The sequence below is a fragment of the Tupaia chinensis genome, unplaced genomic scaffold (genome assembly GCF_000334495.1).
Source record: "Tupaia chinensis unplaced genomic scaffold, TupChi_1.0 Scaffold000097_1, whole genome shotgun sequence".
In the NCBI taxonomy this organism is placed as follows: Eukaryota; Metazoa; Chordata; class Mammalia; order Scandentia; family Tupaiidae; genus Tupaia; species Tupaia belangeri.
In genome coordinates this window covers 32,938-53,730 of record NW_006159559.1, presented here as the reverse complement: position 1 = coordinate 53,730, position 20,793 = coordinate 32,938, and positions in this window count along the sequence as shown.

Here is a 20,793-nt window from a genome sequence, read left to right as displayed (position 1 = left end):
AGTAGATATTTTTAAAGGTGTTCTACTGGCCATAGTATTTTTAGGGGGTAAAGGAAATTAAGACTAAGTACATTAAGCAGATTAAAAAGGGACTCAGACAGAACTATAAGAAAAAAAAATTATTGATGAGAATAACAAGCCCAGCTCTGACAGCTGAGCTAAGCAGTAAATGGAGTACCATAATACAAGTTCTATGGCTGGATTTACTGAGAACAACGCTCCCTAAAACCAAACAATATCAGCCAAAATTTCATCAAAGTTTACAAAAATGTTTACATTTTAAAAAGGGCAAAATAAAAAAAGAAAGAAAAAAAAAGAGAAGAGAAAAGAAAATAGAAAAGAAAAGAAAAGAGAAAAGAAAAGAAAAGAAAAGAAAAGAAAAGAAAAGAAAAGAAAAGAAAAGAAAAGAAAAGAAAAGAAAAGAAAAGAAAAGGGCTTATGTATTGCCTAGTGGTTAAGGAAGCACAATCTCATATGGTCATCTACAATTCAAATCCTAGACCCTGAAGCTTGAAAAATACAGTGGGTACATGTGTATGTGTGCCTAAAATCTTGACAGTATGGAAGAATGGAAGAGAAGAGATTGTGGCATGACCGCCTCTCATAAGGGTTGCTTTCTCTGTCCCTCCCACTCTCTCTTTTTCAGGCAAGTGCATGAACCCTCTGGTAATCTTTAAAAAAGAGAGAAAACTTCCAACCTGGTCAATAGAACATGAATGACTAACACCAATATGGAAAAAGCAATGATCACGACTTTTTTAGACATGACTACAAAGGATGCTGACAGAGTCAGACTGAATTTCTACAGGCTACAGATAGTCCCTTCTGGGAAGCCTTGCCAATATTATTTCAAGGACATTGGATAAGGAAATCATATGAGAAGGCAGAATCTGGGGAAACTAGAATTTTTAACTATTGGAGCTCACTCTGCTGCACAGGAAGGCAACATTTATGAAAGCCTATGACATTAACCGGTGAGCCCCTCTCCTTCAGATTTCAACATGCCTTCCCTGGAACCCCGAAGGTATCTTAGAGGAAGGGAATTCTGGTATCGCCAATATGATGAGACGCAACACAACGGCATGTGAGAGGAACCATTCTATTTGTTATATTTTATCCCTGAAGATGTTAACATTTTTTAATTTTGTCAAGGTACATGCTAAAAACAGAGTAATGCTAAAAGTGCCATCTCATGGAGCAACTGATCCGTGTACCCTCAGTTTGGCCCTCTACTAATCTTTTTAAGTCGCACTACAGTTTTGACCCTCTCCTAGCAGCCATGGGCCACAGGAGGTTTAAAACACAAAAGGCCAGAGGCAGCAAAAGCACAGAGTAATGAGAGTAGAGAAACAGTCAGAACTTTGGTGCCTTGCAGAGAACAAATCTGTTCCCAGGGCATGAGTAATCAAGAGCAAGCATTTTGCTGAGTATTTTGGAGTGAAGCAAAAGCTCCTCAGTAAGACTGATAAAAACACAAATTCAAATGAATGCTAAGAAAGAGTGCAGACAAAGACTAGACATCTTATGCAAATTATAATTGCAGCAAAATATTCTAGAGCAGACTGACATTGGACTAAAATACAGTAGGACAAGAAAATGATAAGTACAGTGGAACCTAGAAGAAAAAAATAAAATTAATAACCAAACCATCCCTATACTCACAATTTCTGAAGAAAGAAGAAAATGGAAGTGTCTAACAGTACCCACTACTGAAAACCCATAATTATAGAACATAATTTAAAGAAGTTTACAACCCAGTATTACTATAATTCTTGTTCCACTGAATAAAGAATATTCATTTTTATTGCTTCATAAAATACTAACTTTAACAACCCTTCCATATATTCATCAAAGTTCTGATCCTTAGAGGAAGCAAAACAGGTGAGCAAATAAATTTGGTTTTAACAAGGCTTGTTATCTGAGTAGGCAACAAATCATTTGAAAATACAAAATTGACATTAAAAATGGATTTTGCTTAGATAAATAACCCCACTATCAATGGTCTGGATTTTCTAGTCAATTCAGTACAAAAAGAAAGGTTTATCTTATATTGAGTTATAAATATTGAAGAAGAGAAGACAACGTTATTATTCATAGGAAATGCTGCTGAAAAAAACAGACTAATGCAATATTTCAGAGGTGGAATTTGACAATATGGCAAAAAAAAAACCCTTAAAATATGTATTCTCTTTCATGCAATAATTTTAGTCCAAGAAATTTGCTTTAAGTAAATAATTGGAGATGGGAGTGGATATTTGTGTGAAGGATATTTATGATATCATTATTTTTTCCAGTTAAAGAAATAAACTGGGGCTGAACAGTGGCACAATGGTAAAAGCAATGCTTTGCAAGGCATACCCACATGGAATGTTTGCCAATTTAGTGCCCAAGATCTTCCTGAGTATGCCAAGCATGCTTTTGTCCATGATTCAGGATGGCTAAAACTGGGAGGGTGGATTACGTTGTTGAGACTCTGTCAGGGGAACTACATCTATCTTTCTCCCTGTCTCACTCACTCATAGAATAAATATATTAAATTTAAAAAATATATTGTTACTAGCCAAGGTGGTATCGCAGTAATGCACAATTCTGCAATTGATTTGTCCCATGGGAAAGTCCTGGATTTGTGTCTCAAAGTCTCCCTGTACACTTTGGACACATATATGCCTGTGATCCTTGCTGGTCAAAGCTGGGAGTGAATCACAGTATAAAAACCCTATTGGGGTCGACCCCTCTTTCTGTCTGTCTGTCTCTCTGTCTCTCAGAAGAAGAAAAAGAAAGAAGTGAATAACTTTAAAAAGAAGCATCAGCCTTTATAATTCAAACAATAGAATTAATGAAATATTTATAGTGAACTTTTAAAATCAGATAGAAGGTATGAGGTGGATCAATATATCTGACTACAAATTGAAAAAGGTAGATTGGTATGGGCCCTGATCATTTCTGCATATTTTTGATCAGTGGGCCAAGTTATAGGCCTAACTTCCTCTGACCTAACACTGTTTATGTAGCTGGCCATATACAATTAAGTAGGTCAAGGAATCCCCAGCATGACTACCATGTGACTGCCTAAGAAGTGTTTGCTTACTGCTTTTTACAAAAGGTGCTGAGCCCTTAGTCATGGTTCTAGCCCACTCAGGTCATTGCATCAGCCCATGGGACATAGAGTCAGGAACTGGTACTATCATGCTGATACTCCTGTTTGTGTGCTCTGAGTGATAAATCATGTCACTCTGATCCATTGAGCATCTTAGTCAATCTTCGGCACTCCTTCTATGAAGGTTGGGGTTTTTCCATAACCAACTACTTGCTTCTTCACCTGCGAGTTTTGTGCTACATCACTTCTTTGTATTCCGGCTTATGCTCTTTTAATATGGGGGGGGGGGATAATAATGCATATCTTCCAGAGGTGTTTTGGGGATTGAAATATTCCATATTTCAATTCTCAATACAACCTAAAGGTCAAAGTGTAGTAACACACAACTATAATAACAGCAACTTGGAAGGCTAAGGCAAGAGGTTGATGACCTTATCTTAAAAAATAATAAATAATAATAAATATATAAAATACCTGTTTGTGTATAGACATACACAAACACTATACACACATCAATAACACACATTTTTAAAAAAGTTAATAGGTTATTGTTGATGGACTCCCAATGGCCAACAGCAGTTTGATTCCTGGACCCAGTGGCTTCAAAATCATTTGCTGGCACATGTGTGTGCATGTCCAAGATCCTGGGAGGAGATTGGACGAGAAGGGATTGTAGCATGGCCATTCCCCCTTGGAGGGTGATTTCTCACTTTTCCCCTCACTTTCCTCCCTCTCTCTCTTTCTCTCTAGCAAATGCACATGCCCTAAGGCAAAAACCTCTAAAAATAAATTAATAGTTCATGCTATAAATCAAGAGTAATTACACTCAATGATGTGATTTGGGATAATCTCCATTTTTGTGTTTATTAATGTTTTCCAAATTTTCAAGCAGATGAAAATTATGTTCAAAATAGAAAAAGTAGAATATTAAGACACAAAACTAAAAAACTGTTTATGGGAAGTTTTACATAAATTATAACTTCAAATAGAACAACACCCTTGTCTTTATATTTCAATAAAGAAATTCAAACAAGATATTTCAACTAATGTTAAAAAGGAGACAAAGGATACATAACAATGCAGTGGAGAAAAGAAAGTCTTTTCAGCAAATGGTGCTGAAAGAACTTCATTTTCACTCGCAGAAAATTGACCTGGAACCTTGTCTCTTACCATAGCAAGAATCACCTAAAAATGGATCAAAGATTTAAATATAAGGTCTGAAACTACAAAAGTATTGGTGGAAAAAGGAAACTCTTGAAGCATTGTAGTATGCAGAGATTTCTTTAAAAAGACCTCCAAAGAACAAACAACAATCCCCAAAACAGACAACTGGCTTTACATAAAGCTGTAAAGCTTTTTCACATCAAAGGAAATAATTAGAGTAAAAACACAACTCTCAGAATAGGAGAAAATATTTGCATATTATTCCTCAGACAAGGAATTGATAGTCAGAATATATAGGGAACTCAAACAGTTCATTCATAAACAAATAATAAAAATAATCCAATTTTTAAAAAATGGACAAATGAGCTGAATAGACAACTCTCCAGGGAAGACTTACACATGGCCAAAAGGTATATGAAAAAATGTTCTAAGTCTCCTGTTATAAGGGAAATGCAAATTATAACCACAATGAGATACCATTTAACCCCTGTTAGAATTTCTAGGATTGAAAAAATAAAGAATCGTAAGTGCCAACAAGGCTGTGGTAAAAATGGAGCCCTCTTACACTATTTACGGAAGTGTAAACTAGTATGACCTCTGTGGAAAACAACAGAGAATCCTTAAAAATCTATAAATAGAACTACCATGTGACCCAATAATCTCACTCCTGTTTATTTACCTAAATGATATTAAAACAGTCAGAAAGTTTTCTTATTCATCCATGTTTATTCCAACATTATTCGCAATTGCTAAGATGAAATCAACCTAAGTGTCCAAAAACTGATGACTGGGTTGAAAAACTGTGGCATATATGTACTCAGAAATATTACTCAGCCATAAGAAACAATGAGAGTCTATTGTTTGATTCAACATGGATGAATATAAAAGACTAAATGTTAAGCAAAGTGAGCCGGACTTTGGAAGAGACACATTTTTTATTCCTATTTAATATGTACCAAATGTCTGCACTCTATGGGAGATATTGATAAATTTGAAGTTACGATAGTAAGGAGGATAAATGTAGATACCAGGAAGGGAGTGGATGGTAGAATGAATTGTGTAGGGTAGGTGGAACAGGCAAAGGGAAGGAATATTTAACAGACTAAAGAATGTAAAGTTCTCTATTGGGGGAATAAAAATGCATTCTGTAATTTGGACTTTAAAAATAATAATAAATATAAAAATTTAAACAAAGAAGATACTCAGAAACTCATGAGGTTCAAGGCTGAATAAGTATATTATGTATGAATGTGTGAGTTTTGGGTTCCAACTTAGTTTACCACATCTTCAGCCTGAAACACTCCCGGAGGTAAAGGCACTTGTGACTTGTAAATCGATTGCCAGGCTTCACCTGATTAGATGAAGGTATGTTCAAGTTACAGGGGGCAATTCTAATTATAAATTAACATGCCGATCCAATGAAAAGATCTGACACTGAGTGGGAAGATCAGAATAAATAAATTCCTGTAGTCACTGCTAAAAACAAAAGGATAATAAAAGAATCATCAGGAGTGAGGAAAAAAGAAAAGTCTGAGTTGGCAGAATCTCAACAAGCAAAATTAGGTTCCAAAGGAGTTCTGGTTGTCTGGTTTAGTTTTCTGATCCACAGCACAGACCTCCACAGTCTCCCTGGAGTAAGGAAAATAATCTCTTTCATGAAAACTTTCCTGAAAGTTTGCTTGTTTTCTTCAAATGAGAAGGCTAATAAAGATGACTGTCATTCTCTTAAGAAACGCAGCAAGTACCACTGTTCACATATTTCTGCAGAAAAATAATATTCTCTAATAAACAATAAAAGCATATTCTAGCATATAAATGTGTTTGAACACTTTTAACTATTAGACCATTTTCCATACTCATCTGTTTTTCTGCTCTTGGGTATTACTGAATAAATATTTAACAGAACTTCAAAGAGTGAACTTGTTCCTAGAGGAAAAAAAGTATTAATTACAATAGTAATTCTGATTAACAAGAGGAAGCTTCCTACACAGAGTGACAGATGAAAGAGTAAGCATTTTCTTTAACTCTGAATGTCCCAAAGAGAATTCAGTAGTGAATCAGACAGAAGAAACATGTCCTGGAAGATATTTTTCCTGTAAGTAATGGGCTATCAAGAGTAAAGTGTCATAGGGAAGAAGTAAAATTCCCATCCTGCACGAAGATAAAGTGCCCATGCAGGTGGTCCCAAAGTTTGCTACTTCAGCAATTCAGTATAGATGGCCCTTTACATCAGCTTCTCTGCTCTACTAGGGGACCCAGGTTAATTGTCACTATTTCAAGCAACATCTTCAGGATACTGTCCAAAATTTTAGAAGGATCAGTTTTGGATCCCTTTCCCAGAAAGCCCTCAGCATACATCTCATTATATTTCATTGATCGGAGTTTTAATCTCACTTTCAGGCCTAAATCAATCATTACAAGAGGTAAATAATTTATTAATTGGTTTATTTTAGTAGACATTAAATCCATGAGGTGCACACTAATGAGCAGAACAGAGATTCTGTTTATAAATAAGAAGGTGACTGGTTGGGTGGTTGGTAACCAGCAGTGTCTTCCCCAGAATAGTTCCAGATAGTGTAAGTCAAAAGCCAAAACCTTTGCCATTATATATGAGCCCCGTGTTCCTGCTCTACAGCAGGAACTATACTTGTTATTTCCTGATTGGGTCAACCACTTATCTTTGAAAATTCAGTCACTTTATCTTATATTGAATTTATTGTCACTTTCTCCTAATCACAACTACTTTTATGTCCCAAAGTATAATTTAAAGCAACCTCATCTGCTCCCCCATGGCAGAATGCAACTTCTCCTAATCTGGCCTTTCTTGGTTTGGCACTTCCCTACTTGACGCTTCTTTCTTTCTGCTTTGTGTAGGTAGTGTGTCTCTCACCACACTGGAGTGAAAGCTTCTTGAAAACAAATGGTGTTCATATTCAACCTTCATATGTGATTCTGATTCTTTCAATATAAAGGGTATTTAATAAGCACCTGTACAATGCATCTAAAATTTTACCTTTATTAAAATAATAAAATTCCACAACAAAACACTGATTCTTACAATCTTTTTTTAATTGGTAAGGAGGTGGGTCACCTTGAAACTAATCCTGGAGTAAATTGAAATTAGACTAAGATTTCATTATAATTTATAGTTATCTAATTTTAGACAAATATATTCACATTTTTAAAATATCCAGTGGATTCACAGTTTAGTCTGTGTCTAATCTTTTGGAAGCATTTGCTGAGATGCAAAAAGAATGTTCTATGACTCATTAGATCCTCCTCTGATTAGACCCTCTCCCATTTGTTAAGTTTTACTAAGTTTTGTAACTTTGTGTTTATTGTAATAATTTTTATCCTCATTTAATAATCCAACTGTTGGGATCAGCAGATGGCATAATGGTTATGCCACCAGTCATATAGTCAACCACATAATGGTAGTCAATCACATTTCAAGTCCTGGACCTGGCAACTTAAAGCTCACACTGGACACGTGTGTATGTATGCCCAAAATCCCAAGAGGAGAATGGAGAAGGTTCTGCAATGTGGTTATTTCTCTCGGAGGTGATTTCTCACTTTCTGTCTCTCTGTCTCTCTCTGTCTCTCCCTGGGAAGCACATGTGCCCCATAGCAAATGTCTCTCCAGTGAGCACACACACCCTACAGCAAACATCTCTCAAATAATAATAATAATAATAATAATAATAATAATAATAACGATCCAACTACCAAAGTAAATTTTAATTAAATCAAATATTTTGAGGGCCCAAAGAGGTAATGTACAATAAAAATGTATATCTCTGCAGCCCAAAGAGACTGTTATTTTAAAAGATTTCTAGAAAGGAGACATGATAAACACTTATGGAGTCATGTTTTTGTTGTTTTGTTTTGTTTAATTTGCTACAAGATATGGGCACTGGATGGAGAGAGACAAAGAGGAGGGGGAAAGTGAGAAAGCACCCACCAAGGGAAATGGTTATACCTCAATCCCTTCTGTTCCATTTTCTTCTTAGGACTTTGGGATACACACATACCTCAAATGTCTAAGCCACCATGTCCGGGACTCAACCTGCACAGTCGACCACATGGGATCAAGATACCTTCACCACATGCCATGGGCTGGCCTTGTAAGTCAGTTTAGCATTTGCTTATCAGGTCACTTTTTCTTTGACCTGGTCCAAATATTTTATACTACATCTGTAACTCCCTTCAGTTTTCCCTGTTTGTAATAGAAGTAAACTATACCTTATCTGTAACTGTGGTCAGGCTTTGTTTTGTTCTGTGTTTTGGTATGATTACCCAGCATGTTTACATTTTACATTCTAATTTTTGGATTTCTCAAATGTATAACTCTCAACAAGAGGCAGTGTGTCTTCCCTTTAGGAGCCAAAAAAACTACATGCTCAAATCCTTTAGCCCCTTCCAGTTAGGGGGATAGCATGTGACATAGGCCAACCAGATGCACTGGGCTAGAACTGTGATTTGGCACCTGATGATGCAGGGGACATCCACTCCCAGAAGGCAATAGTGACAGGGGTCCACCACTGTGCCCAGTGTCCACAGGAAGCCTATGAGCCATGGTGCCCAGTGTTTGAAAATGTCAGCAACAGTTTTCGAAAGATTGATTCTGGCACCCTGAATTTTGTTCATTCCAGCTTGATTCCCAAGCCTTTTTCTTCCTATTTCTCACAAATTCTGCAAGAGTTCCAATATCCATTCAAATTTCTGTTATTGGTAAGACTGTTGCTTATAAATAAGAACCATAATTGGTGTTTTATGTAGATAATACAAATATAAATGTCCATACAAGGAATCTTCAAAACTTTATGGAAAATACATATTATAAAAAGAAAAAACTATGCATGGATTTCAAACGCTTTTACATAAAAATTAACTCATATTTTAATTCCATTCTTCAACAAATTTTTAGACATCCCTCATATTTGTATGTCGGCATCTAAATCATTTTTTATACTTCAAAATTCCAAAGGATTTCTTTTTGCTTTTTTTTTTTCTTTACTTTTGTTTATTTTTTTTTGGAGGGGGAGGGTTATTTGTTCATTATTTGTGAGGCCAAACTAAAAATGTATTGATGGTACACTTTGTCTTTGTACCAAATTTTAAATGTAAAAATTTAAAAATGGATTTAGAACTGATGTGAAGTTCTGTGAACACTAAAGACACAGTGTGATTATCATTGACCTCTAACACATCCCATTGACCAAATAGAATAAAGACATTTTTGGTGCTTGAAAAGGCAATTAATTTTCACTTGACCAGCTTTTAAACAAGCTGAAGTGCAATGCCATGAAAAATAAGAATTAAATAAATTAAGTAACAATAAATTTTACTAACAAAGAACCTTATTTTGTTCTAAATATTCTACATATATGGGGGCTGGCAGGTGGTGTAGTGGTTAAAGGTGCTGGATTGCTATATGGCCAACAGTGGTTCAAATCCTGGACCTGGTAGCTTGCATTCTCACTTTCTCTGTCTCTCTGGTCAAATGTTTTAAAAATAATAATAACAAATAGAATTAAATAAATAAATAATTCTTTTAAAAATTATTCTACATGTTTCTTTGGATATGGGAATTTGTGGTTTTGTATCAAAGGCAATGTGCAATCTTTACTTTTTAACCTTCTGCCTTCAGTACCTCAAAGAGCAACAAATACCTGATAAAATCTGTCTGTTTGAATTCAATAGAAAATAAACTTCAAAAAAACTCGGTTGCTGCTCCCAGAATAAAAACCTTGCAGAATCTGTTGTAACTAAAAATTTTAATTTATTACACTGGTATACAAGTAAACAGTACATTTCTCTTCTCCTATCAAAATTATATGATTAAAAAAGCTAATAAAATAAATTCATATTGTAAAACGATAAAGTCCTAGAAAACATACAAGTTATTGTCCATCTGGGCTCTCGCTCGAGTCCAGCTGGCTGTCTCTCTGTGGCTATGCGGCAGATCCCTACTGGCCTCTTCTGTATATTCCACTCAACACGCCCTCAGCCAGAGCTCCCTCTGTTGTCTGCTATGTGGCCAGAGAGGCTGACTTGTAGATGGCACCTCTGGGCCCTGTTGCTGGTCGATTTCTTTCAAGCCAGTGAATGTCACAGGCAGGAAATATGCAGGATGAAGAGAGGATGTGGTATGCAGGGTCTTCAAAAAGTTCGTGGAAAATGCTTATGAAAAGTTGTGTATGAATCTCAGCCTTTTTTGTACAAAATAACTTTGCATTCCAATTTTACTTTCCATGAACTTTCCGAATTCTCCTTATATTCCTGCTCTGTCCTTTCTCTACTTTTCTTCTAACCAACTTAATCTAGTCACTTCCCTCTAAGACTACAGCTCCCACTCAGCAAACTCCAATGGTTCCAGCTTTCACTGGACTCTGAAACTCCAGTTCCTTTCCTACCTTGTCCGTTTAGCCCTGGGTTTAGTGAACACCTTTTCTTTGCTTTCTGTGGGTACCCCACCTTTATATGTGTGTTCTTTTAACCCTATCCCACACCTGAACAAGCAGTTTCTTCAAGTCTCTTTGAACCCATTTGGGTTGTATTCTGTTTTCTTTCAAAATCCTGACTGTTTGCAAGATAGAACTACCTGATGGTTCATTTAACAAGAATCACGGTCTTGTTTTCATCCTTTCAACTCAAGAACCTGTCTTGTTAGATAGTAGATTTATAATTTAGAGAAAGATTCATGGAAGCAAAACTCAAGAAGGCATGAAAAAATAGAATTATAATTTATTCAAATACAATCATGAATATTGTCATTAGGAGGATTGGTAGCCTGGGTCTGCCTACCAGTTTACTTTTTACTGATGTATTTGCATAAGAAATCAACTTACAACAAAAATATTCAAAAGTATGTTTGGTAGTTCAGATTCAGACTGAGGGGACTTAATTGTATTATTCAAATATTTGATGACCTTAGACTAATTTAGCCTGGTACTCCCTCCCACCCTTTATGATTTCTCTTGAGGCTCAGCAGGCAAGGGTAGTCAGCCCTCTGAAACAGGCCTCAGTCTGCATTGCCAAAATGTGTCTTGCTCACTTTTTTTGACTTTTCAAGGCAACAGATGTGTTCTGCTTCACCCCCTCCTCTTCCACATACACAATTTTATGATCAGTGCAATTCTCCTTTAGTATTTTTTTCATTAATGTATTCCAATCTTATGGTATAAGAACTATTCTGTCTCTCCAAAGCAATTTTCATTCACTCATGCTTTCCTCAGACATATGCTGAGTTTGATACATGTGCAGATGCTGGATTTGAGAACATACCCTAAAGAATAAATTTACTATAATCCATTATGTAGTAATTTGCTACATACCCTTCATCCCAAGCTTTTTGGAAACACCACATAGTATTCCCTGACTACCATCAATATGATTATTCCCTTTGTGAATATCAAAGAATAATCTAATCAGTGCCAGAGCAACATAAAAAGAAAAAAGAAAATGTTCATAAAAACATTTTAACATTGGGAACCAGCAGTTAGCGTAATGGCTATGTCGCTGGACTCCCACGTAGTCGACCGCGGTTCGTGTCCCGGACCCGGTGGCTTAAAACTCACGCCGGGCGCGTGTGCGTGCATGCCCAAGATCCCGAGAGGAGAATGGAGGAGAAGGGATTGCGGCGTGACCATCCCCCCTGGGGGGTGATTTCTCGCTTTCTGTCTCTATGTCTCTCTCTGTCTGTCTGGCGAGCGCACGCGCCCTACAGTGAAAATCTCTCCAAAAAAACAAAAATTTTAACATTCTAAATAGTAGCAAATATATTTGCTAATAAGTTGACCAAGTTAAGATGTGTCATCTTTTTATTAGAGTCTCCTATCTAACTATGAAATGAATATATACTGATTCCCATTAGAAATCAGTTGGTCTTAATCAAATGGTGAACTAATAAATCTGTCTTCTTTTTTTTCCATTTTTGAATACCTTAAATTTTTTTTGTTTTTGTTTTATTTTTTTAATTAATTAATTTATATTCATTCACTGAGCATTGTCATAGCATACAAAATGTAATTTCCCATCCAGAAGATGCTGCATAGTAGCTTAATCATACATGTTATTGTCAATAATTTTCCATTTCTAGTTTCATATATATATGTACATACATATATATATTTATATGTATATATATTTTCCCCTGATTTCTCACCCTCTGCCATTTCCCACCCTCTTCCCACACTATATCAGATGTCCACAGTTGTTTTCCATTTCTTTCCCCCACCCACATTTTATTGATTCACAAAATTTCTTAAATAATCTAACTACTTTCAATAGCAAGCTCTGCTGATATATACATCTCTGTGAATACATGTCTGACTTTAGGCATGAAACTCTGAGTAGAATGAATATACTATAAGGTAGAACCTAGCCGATGGTATATAGTTTACTACGGTCATTAATTATGTATTTTTCACTATATTTTTAAATTTTAAGAAAAGCAGATTTGACTTTAATAAATCAAAGAAATGCTAAGGAAATATGCTTAAAACTTAAAGCCAGGAAACAGGTTGGGATTCTGTTCAAATAGTAGGTACATGAACCTATTAGCAGCTCAAGACAAGACAAAATTCCTTAAAATCGGAAAACAAAGCCTAGAAAAAAAATCAACAATGTTTTAGTCAAATTCTACTCAAACCTTGTAGGAAAGAATTGTTCTCCTTCACTATGCTGTGCTTCAAAATGCACACAACACACACCCTCAGTACTTTTTAAGTACTCCAATAATAGTCTCTTTACTAGTTCACCTGCTTCTTTTACTCCTTTGTAACACACTTCACTCAGCACTAAAAGTGGTAAATACAGAAATCCGATTAAGTCACTCCCTGTTTTTGAATTCCAGCTTTGTCGCTTCCTAGCTGTGTGATCATGGGCAAGTTATTTTACTTTTCTATGCCCCGTTTCCTCATATGTAAAGTAAGGGTGTTCATAGCACTTCCTTCCCATGATTATTCTGAACACTAAATAAGTGAATACATCCAAAATGTTAAGTCAATGTGTGGCATTAGTAAGCTAGCTATTATTTTAGACGGACACTGTTTTTCTTTTTGTTTGTTTGTTTTCCACATTTCTTATGACATCCAACTCAGGCAGCAGTTAGGAGACTTTATGCTTATTGCCTGAGGGAAGAAATGACATACAGGAAAAAGAAAAAGGCCTTTTGAAACTCTGTCTGAGCCAATCATTTGAGAAAACAAAAAGACATTTTGAGCTTTAATGGTTTCAGGGCATGAATTTTATACTGTAAACAGATAATTTGGAGTAAAAAAAGATGAAAAGGCATAGTACGTAGCCCTGGACTAGCTAAAGTTTCACTGGTCAAGAAAGAGTCAGACATTGAAAGTGACATAAAAAAGTGGAAGGACATCCCATGCTCCTGGATTGGAAGAATTAACATAGTCAAAATGGCAATTCTACCCAAATTAATCTACATGTTTAATGCAATTCCAATCAAAATACCAGAGATATTCTTCAGAGATCTAAAAAAGACAATTATAGAATTTGTCTGGAACCATAAAAGACCTCGTATTGCAAAAGCAATCCTGCGTAAGAAGAATGGAGTAGGAGGCATATCACTCCCTGATCCCAAGATATACTATAAAGCTGTGGTCATCAAAACAGCATGGTATTGGCATAAAAACAGACATGTGGACCAATGGAAGAGAATAGAGACCCCAGAAATAACCCCCAAAGCTTACAGCCAACTGATCTTTGACAAAGGATATCAGTCAATCCATTGGGAAAAGGAAAACCTCTTTAGTAAATGGTGCTGGAAAAACTGGGTATCCACCTGCAGAAAGATAAAACTGAACCCCCATCTTTCACCATTAACAACAGTCAACTCAAAATGGATCAAAGATCTGAACCTAAGACCTCAGACAATAAAACTACTTGTGGAAAATGCTGGGGAAACTCTGGGAGACATTGGAGTAGGCAAAGACTTCTTAAGTAAGACTCCCAAAGCACAGGCAATAATCCCTAAAATAGACAAAGTGGGATATATTAGACTAAGAAGTTTCTGCACAGCAAAGGACACAGTAACAAGTGTGAACCGACAACCCTCAGAATGGGAAAATATTTTTGTTAAATATGCCTCAGACAAGGGACTGATAACGAGAATACATAGGGAACTCAAGTGCCTTATGCGAAAAAAAATGATTAACCCGATTAAAAGATGGGAAAGTGAGCTGAACAAAAGTCTCTCTAAGGAAGACATACGAACAGCCAAAAAGCATATGAGGAAATGCTCGACATCCCTCATCATAAGGGAAATGCAGATAAAAACCACAATGAGATACCACCTAACCCCTGTCAGAATGGCAAAGATTAAGAATATAAAAAGTGATAACCTAAATGTCCACAAACCGATGAACGGATTGGAAAAGTGTGGTATATATACTCTATGGAATACTACTCAGCCATACAAAATAACAAGACCCTGGAATTTGATAGAAAGTGGTCAGATATGGAGGATCTATTGCTGAGTGAAGTAAGCCAGGCTATGAAAGAAAGATATTGTATGTATCCACTCAATATATACCGACTATCCGCACTCGATGGTAGAGAGCAAAAAATTGGAGGACATAAAAGCAATGAAGGTACTTAATGAGAATAGGACAGTGTGGAATGGGGTAAGTGAAGAGAAGAGGATAGAGAAAGATAGCAAGTGAACAATAGAGAGACAGGACGTTAGTGAGAAACAGATAGGGCTTATTAACTGTTGATGATGACATGTATAGTATTCTCAACTGGATTGGTCTGAGAAGTATTTCATGATGGGCAAAGTATTTTTACAAGCAAAATGAGAAATAGCGATTGACTGTTTTAAAAAATAATTATAATAATAATAATAATGATTGGGGAAAACATAGAAATGATATCAAATGTTGAAGCGGGGAGATTAATGTCTTTGTACTGACTGACTTGCATGGCATTCCCTTTTGAAAAAGCAATGTAATACACTGTAAAGTTATATGTAATCCAATGTAATATAAAGAAGATTATGATGATAATAAAAAATAAAAAATAAAAAAAAAAGAAAGAGTCAGAAAGAGCACTGAGAGAGGACTTCAGGATTTGTCCCTACCAGCTGAGCTAAGTCCAGGGAGGGAATAACACAAGTCTGAATTTATTTGAAAAAATCCAAGAACACTGAGGAAGTCTCTCCTAAATAGGAACTGAGACGATTGTAAAATCCCAAGTTTTTCAAGATTACCACAGTGTAAAAGTTAGGAAGAAGAAAAGACTGCATGTCATGTCTTAACAGAAGATGACCAGGAAGACCCCCTAATTTTCCCCTTATCCTTAGACTGCCATAGAAGAGCAACTAAATATAAGGAGTCTTCAAAAAGTTCATGAAAAATGTGTATTATGAAACTAAGCATGGATTCTAAAATGTTTTGTACCAAAATAAACTTGTAGTGTGATTCCATTTTTCTATATACTCTTCCAAGTCTTCTTATATGTGTCCTCTGTGTCCAAGAGGGACATGATCAGAGAGAGAAAGGGCATCCATTAATGGTTGAGGGATAAAAAGAAGCTGTCTGGGGCCAGCAGGTGGCATGGTGGTTAAGGAGCTAGATCTCACATGGCTAACTGCGTAGTTTGAGGTGCTTAAGTTGCTGGATTCCACATAGCCAACTACACAGTTTGAGCTTGGACTCTAGGGCTTGAAAAACATGCTGGGCACATATATGTGCATACCCAAAATCCTGAAAGGAGACTAAAGGAGAAAGGAATGCAGAGTGACCATCCCCCACGGGGATTATTTCTCACTTTCTCTCTCTCTGTGTTAGGTATGTATCCTACAGCAAACTGAAAAAAAAAAAAAAATGGTGTGTGGTGGGGAGAAAGAGTCTACATGGGTCATAACCAGAGAAAAAAATATGCCTCAACATATACCAGCATGGTGAAGTAGAACCGGCCACACTCCTTACACTCCTTGCTTCCTTTCCTCTTTCCAAATGCCTTGACATGACAGAAAAGGACTTCAAAAAATTTGTGGAAAATGGAATTAAAGAATTTATTTTGGTGCAAAACAGCTTTGAAACCTGCAAATGATTTTTTCATAATGTGCATTTTCCATAAATTTTTTGAAGACTCTCTTATAAGAACTTCTCTCGGGACCAGCTGTTAGCGTAATGGCTATGTCACTGGACTCCCACGTAGTTGACTGCGGTTCACATCCCAGACCCGGTGGCTTAAAACTCACGCTGGGTGCATGTGCATGTGTGCCCAAGAACCCAAGAGGAGAATGGAGGAGAAGGGATTGCGGCGTGGCCATACCCCCTGTCTGGCAAGCGCACCTGCCCTATAGCAAAAACCTCTAAAAAAAAAACTCTCCCAGCATGACTGAAATGACATATTTTGCAGTGATTTAAAGGAGGTCTCAAAAATTTAAATCCAGCTGTAGAAATACAAAACTATGTTTCTTAGATACCATCTCATTGTTCTTAAGCTGTAAGCATCTTCCCTTTGCCTGTAAGCACTGCATGGCCAAGCTGTCTTTTTCTCTCTAATCTTATCTTGTACCCTTTTGCCCTTTGTCAGTACAGGATAGCAGTCTCCTTTCTCTTTGGAGGACTGAGAATGTCCTCTTCTAAATTAAGGCATTTGCATTGGTGGTTTCTATGTTCTTAAAATATCCATATCATTCAAAGCCCTGGAGCATCATCAGAATTGTCTTTTCCTTCCTTAAACTTAAAGTCTTAAAGTAAACTTTATGTGTTCTCCATCTCTTCATATTAATTTCATTTGTTGTACTGAACTCTTGTTTATTTAGTTGTTTATGTCTTTTTCCAATCTTTATGAAGGCTGGAATCTTTTTCATCTTGTTGTTTATAATGTCCTCAATATCTAGCACATATCCTTCATAAAGGAGGTGCTCAATGCAACAAGATATCTACTGAGGCTGATGGAGCCCCAAGAGAAAACAAGAGTGGAGGTGGGGCATAATCAATAAAATCAACCATTTCTCATGAACTTGATAGCTTGTAGAACTACACGTTCACATTCCATCAAAGAAATGAAGGAAGAAACAAATAATAACTTTGTTCAGCTTTCTGAAATGGTAGTTATTTTCAATTTTCTCCTTCAATTTCCCCAGAGAATTTAGCAATAAAATCTATAAGGCAGAATTGGTCTGCATACCTGGTTTTTGTTGGCAAAGAAAGATTTGTTGAAGATATGATGACCTATTTGGCTACATATCTTACATCTAAGAGGAGATAACAGGTGGTGGAAATTGTGAATGAGAGACAAAAACAAATTGAATCTCTGGAGGCCTAAAGTAAAAGAGAAACTTGGAGCCAACTGGTAGTACAGTCTTATACACCAAGAACCACATGGAAATGTCCTAGCTTCCTGTCCCAGGGTCTCTTTGAGCATGCCAGGTTGCATGCTCACATCTGTAATCCAAGTTGACTAAGACTGAGAGTGGACTGTGGTATTAAGATCCTATTATAAGAGGAGGACTCAGCAGTGAAGTGGTGGCTAAAGTGCTAGAATGCCACATGGCTGACCACATTCAAGTCCCAGACCCAATGGCCTGAAATGCATTCCAGGCGCGTGCACGCATGTGTGTGTGTGTGTGTGTGTATGTGTGTGTGCCTGAAATCCTAAGAGGAGAATGGAGGAGAAGGGATTTGGTGTGGCCATCCTCACTCCTGTATGGAGGGTAGGGGCACAAGGTGATTTCTCACTTTCCTTCTCTTTGATAAATTCATACACTCAATGACAAAAAAAAAAAAAAAAAAGCAAAGATTCTGTTGGGATGTCTGTCTTTCTCTCTCTCAGAAGTAAATAAATAGCAGTGAAAAAATAGAAAAAAATTGTTCATGGAATCATAACTTATAAACAAAAAAAGATACATGTTCTTAAGGAAAAAAATTCCATATGGGTCTTCTTGCACAAAATCTCATACATTGTATTGCTACAAGGGCACATGACCATGATTCAATGTAAAGATCTGTTGCCATAGACTAACATTCATTTATATCAACCTTTTTTTTTTTAATTTGCCTCTAAAGCCTTTATTCTTTTGTACATTGAAAGGAATCTGTCTCTCTATTGTCTACTTTACCAACTCACCACATCTTTGGTGATACCCTGATATGTGTGTGTGCTTTGCCCATACTAGGGCACAGCAGAATGCGAAAATCGTGCTGAGGGGGTCAGGAAGCAGAGACAGCCCAAACAGCAATCTATAATGGCTCCATATCCTGGATTCTGAAATAACCATGACATTCTTTCTCATTTTGAAATTACTTAAAGTATTTGAAAATGACTCTCATGTTCCCCTAAGACTTCCCTATTTCCAGCTAAATACCTACAACTCCCACAAACATTTATCTATCTAAGATTCAGGCTTTCACAACTTTTAAAATCCAAGTTTTCCTTGTTTAAAATTTCAATTTATTTTATACATTCAATCAATATACATAACTTAGCTTATATATCAACTCTTAATTTCCCCCAAAAAATTTGTGGTAAGTTGTTTTTTCCTATCCATTATGAAGCATGTGCACATCCCTTTCTTTAGTTCTAAAGATCTCCTCCAGGAGTTTTAATGGGGCAATGAACAAATATTTTAAATATTGCTAGTGTCATAGGTGATTTAGCTGAGCAAAATAATTTCTTATGCTGAATTAATATTATTAAACAAAAAAGAATAAACTCCGTTGACCTCTCATGCTCCTGCAACACAAAATAGCAAAGATATCGAGAAGAAGCATCAATCAGAGGGCAAAAGTTCTGACCTGAAATTTTCTACCAACCAAGTTGATATTGATATCCAAAGAGAAAAGAAAAATATCTTGGGATAGATAGTCAAGACCTCAGGTAACTCATAAGTCCTTTGGGAAAAAAAAATTTAAAAAACCAACTTACTTTGAAATGTTTCCTGGAGTGGGTGGTATGTAAATCAAACAATTTAAGAGTTAAAAGATCACAGTATTGGGGGAATCAGCTGGTGGCATAGTAGTTAAGGTTCTGGACACTCCTATGTGACCAACCACGGTTTGAGTCCCAGATCTAGTGGCTTGAGTTTCTCACTTTCTCTCTCTTCCTCTCTCTATGACTCTCTCTGGTCAAATTAAAATAAATGAATGAATTATGAAAAAGTCAATATTGAAAAAAATCAACCAAAAAAAAATATAAATGAAGAAGAAGCAAAATTGCTATTATTTGCAGTTGAAAGGATTACCTTTCTGGAAAGCCCCAAATGATCAATAGACAAACTATTTGACTAGATAGTTCACTAAAGGAGTCCATTTAAGTAACATCTATAGCAATTTCCTCACCAAATTTTTACACTTGAAATCAACAGAAAAATATCTCATTCTCAAAACAAGAAATCATATCTAGTACCTGCAAAAATGGAACCACAAAAATATGGAACCTATATGTAAAAAACCACCAAGCTATCAAAAAATATAAATACTAACTTGAAATAGAGAATTAGCTCATGTTACTAATTGAAAGGCAGAAAAAATACAAATGAGCTCTTAAATATAAGAGATAGCTTCAAAAAAGTCTGTGGGAAAATGGAATTAAATGTGAATTACTTTGATGCAAAAGCATTGTGAAATTCATGTGTAGATTTTTCATAATATGCCTTTTCAATGAACTTTTGAAGACCCCTCCCATATTTAGAAAAGGAAAAGATTTAAACACAACACTAAAGACAGAAATCATAAAGGAAGAGGCAGAAGAAGCCATGGGCCTTCAGGACAAGGTTCCACATGGCTACAGTGAACTAGATTTTTAAGGGAATAAAGATTTTCTACTAATAATTCAGCCTCCAACAAACGAGCTAGCATGAGCACAATAGAACGGCAAAGAGATTCTAGATAACCTCTGCCTGCTTGCTCCTGAACATTAAGGCTGAACTTCAAGAATTTGAAAGAAACACAACATCCATCAGATGACAAGAAATCACCATCGGATCACAAGAAATATGGGAAAAGGAGAAAATACCTCTCCTAGGGAAAAGAGTAACTCTTCATCCACAAGCAGTTCGGTGAAAATCATGGAAATGTCTGATAAGGAATTCAGATCATTCATAATGTCTAAGCTAACAGAGATGGAAGAGAAGAGAGATAATGAACTGCTAAAGAGAAAGGAGAAAGAAGTTGCTGAGTTCCAGGAGATGAGGAAATTCTTGCAAGATCTAAAACAGGAATTACACACTTTACAAAAGACTCAAATGGAACTGCTAGAGATGAAGTCTATAATACAAGAAGTAAAAATCTCCTTTGAAAGTATTATAAGCAGGCTAGATCATTCAGAAAATAGAATCTCAGATGTAGAGGAGAAAATGGCTGGCCTAGAAAAATCCACCACGAAGACTGAGAAAATGGCACAAAATTTTGAGAATAATATGCAAAAAGTACTGGATACCATCAAACATCCAAATATCCGGATAATTGGCATTCCAGAAGGTGAGGAAACCCATAAGGGCATTGATAATCTATTCCATGAAATCCTGCAAGAAAACTTTCCAAACCTAGAGAGGCATT